This window comes from Schistocerca nitens, chromosome 4, assembly GCF_023898315.1.
Source record: "Schistocerca nitens isolate TAMUIC-IGC-003100 chromosome 4, iqSchNite1.1, whole genome shotgun sequence".
Lineage (NCBI taxonomy): Eukaryota > Metazoa > Arthropoda > Insecta > Orthoptera > Acrididae > Schistocerca > Schistocerca nitens.
The window spans coordinates 606,232,465-606,235,589 of record NC_064617.1 but is presented as its reverse complement, the minus strand read 5'-3'; the positions used below and the strand labels follow the sequence as shown (position 1 = coordinate 606,235,589).

Below are 3,125 nucleotides of genomic sequence, written 5' to 3'. Positions count from 1 at the left end.
ATCTGATCACTTGCATCCATTCATGTCCATTGTGCATTCCGACGGACTTGGACAATTCCGGTAGGACAGTGCGACACCCCAAACGTCCAGAATTCCTACAGAGTGGCTCCAGGAACACTGTTCTGGGTTTAATCACTTCCGCTGGTCACCAAACTCGCCAGACATGAGCCGGCCGCGGTGGCCGAGTGGTTCTAGGCACTTCAATCTGTAACTGCGCGACCGCTATGGTCGCAGGTTCGAATCCTGCCTCGGGCACGGATGTGTGTGATGTCCTTAGGTTAGTTAGGTTTAAGTAGTTCTAAGTTCTAGGGGACTGATGACCTCAAAAGTTAAGTCCCATAGTGCTCAGAGCCATTTGAACCCCAGACATGAACATTATTGAGCATATCTGGGATGCCTTGAAACGTGCTGCTCAGAAGAGATCTCTACCCCCTCGTACTGTTACGGATTTATGGACAGCCCTGCAGAATTAATAGCATCGATTCCCTCCAGGACTACTTCAGACATTAGTCGAGTCCATGCCACGTCGTGTTGCGGCACTTCTGCGTGGTCGCGGGGGTCCTACAAGATATTAGGGAGGTGTATCAGTTCGTTTGGCTCTTCAGTGCAGTATTTGTGTTTCAATGTTCTTTGACTATCACATTTACAAATAACTGCTTTTATTTTCTCTAAAGTTATTTAACAAGAACTGATTTGTGAATTTATCTTTTGAAACTATGTTCTTTTATAACATTTACATCTTTAAGTAGTGTGTGCAAAATCTGTTCTTGGAGAAGGTACGTAGGGCCGTACCGAATGTAAAACCTGGGGGCAAGTTACTCCGCAGGGGAAAACAGTAGGCGGGAATAAATTGTTAAAGCCACCTCATGTCCAAATCAACTGTGTTTCTCCCTTATTAAGAGATACTGTGCAATGAACGTTATCTTTTTTGCTTTGGTACAGACAGTGCACGTTAGTGTGAGACATTTCGTTGCCAAAAAATTTTAAACTTTCATCTGTGCTGCTTACCAATACTTGCTAATCCCATTTATAAAATGGTAAAGTCACATACAGCAGTTAGTTTTCTTGATTACAGTATATTTGCTTGGAATCACTTGCTTAATTAGGCTGGCGATCATTTTTCATTTAGATGATTACAATTTTACTTTACAACTTTAATAACATTGGTTCAATCAACGCTACTACAACTGCCTCTCCCTGTTAATAAGTAATGTATCTGGTTACGAAACAAAGTCCTATTCCTTAACTCCTTTCGAGGGAGAAACATTGTCGGGGACTTAGTTTCGCGGTAGTAACCGGTAGTGTTATAATACCTACAGCACACAACATACTTGGTACTTTGCTTAAGCTACCATCAAGCTGAACGTTACTTTGAACATTGCTTTACTAGGCACGGCTCTGTTGTGTGTCCACATTCCGGGGTTTTCCGCCCACTGGTTCCTCCAGCACTAAGTCGAATATTCTGGGATGCTGTAGCAGATGAGCCACTGACCTGTTATCGCCAGAGGTAAGGGTTTCCCTGGGGGTCGCTCCTCTTCCATTATTTCCAACGCTTCAGTTCGCACTTCACCGTGGCACTTAAATCCTTCATGTCTTTAAAAAAAATCTATTGAACAGAGGCAATATTTACCCCTTTGCTTAGTACATTTGTAGAATCACGAAGGATCAACAACAAATGTTGTAGCTGAATATAGAAAAATGTAATTGGGGAATTCGTTTGGACGTCATAACCATAACTTTACGCTCTTCTATGGTTCCTAGTTTTGTGCAAGTCTATCGACCTGACCCCAGGTTCACTGTACATTTTCTCATTATTACGAGTAACAGTCATTTAGAATTGTGTAAATGGTAATCCATTCGCTATTTAACTGTCATTTTATTTGCTTCTGGATTAAATATCACAATTTCGGCTTGTAGCCATTAACATAAACTTTTCAGCATTAGTGTATTATTACAATATTACAGCTTTTATTTGTTCTCCTTGAACTTTAATCGCCTTTCCACATAACTCTACTGTTTGCTGAATGTACAGATTAAATAACATCGGGAGGAGGCGACGACACTGTTTCCCTCCCTTCTCAACTACCGTTTCCCCTTCATGTCCTTCGACTACTGCAATCACACTCTAAAACTGAACTCCGACCGAACAGGCCACGGAGGCCCAACGGTACCGATCGGCCGCCGTGTCATCCTCAGACCATAGGAGTCACTGGATGCGGATATGGAGGGGCGTGTGGTCAGCACACCGCTCTCCCGGCCGTTTTGTCATTTTACGAGATCAGAGCCGCTACTTCTCAATGAAGTAGCTCCTCAGTTTGCCTCACAAGGGCTGAGTGTACCCCGCATGCCAACAGCGCTCGGCAGACCGGATGGTCAGCCATCAAAGTTCTAGCCCAGCCCGACAGTGCTTAACTTCGAAGATCTGACGGGAACCGGTGTTACCACTGTGGCAAGGCCGTCGGCCCAATCACACTCTGGGCCTGTAAAATTGTACGTAATTTTTATAGCGGGGAGGAGGAAATTAGGCTTTAATATCCCGTCGACAATGAGAGGCGGTGCACAAGCTCTGATTAGGGAAGCATGGAGAAGGAAATCGGCCGTCGCCTTTCCAAGGAATCATCCCGGCATTTTCCTTACGCGATTTAGGGAAATCACGGAAAACCTTCATCGGAGTGGCCGGACGCTGTTCTGAACTGTCGTCCGTTCGAATGCGAGTCCAGTGCGGTAACCACTGGGCCACCTCACTCGGTGTAATAATAATAATTATTATAATGGGACGTTTTTCAAGGCTGTAACAGGCTCATTTTCTGCACTGTTAAAAAGGTTAAGTCGTTTGCAGCAGGACACAGCTTTATTCCTTTGTTTGCAGTGTACGTGGAAAGCTGGCCTGCCGTCAAAGGTGGCCAAAAAACAAGCGTTGCATGTAAACGCGCCGAAGTCTGGCTGGGATGTTCTGTTCTCCGTTTAACTTTCCGGTGTAAATAACTTTCTCGCGCCAGGCGTAAGGCTGCAGGGCGACGGCGGCGATGGACGTGGCTGTTTGTGGCAGCACCGAACCCTTAATGGACAGCGCGCGGCTGCCTGAAGTTGTACTGCGGGCACGGTCAACTTTCGATGAGCGGCCT

At 45.4% G+C, this 3,125-nt stretch overlaps 1 pseudogene; it reads right to left on the bottom strand.

The window, feature by feature from the left end:
- Nucleotides 1-2,345: 2,345 nt before the first annotated feature.
- On the bottom strand, nucleotides 2,346-2,463 carry LOC126254215 (5S ribosomal RNA; annotated as a pseudogene).
- Nucleotides 2,464-3,125: the final 662 nt, after the last annotated feature.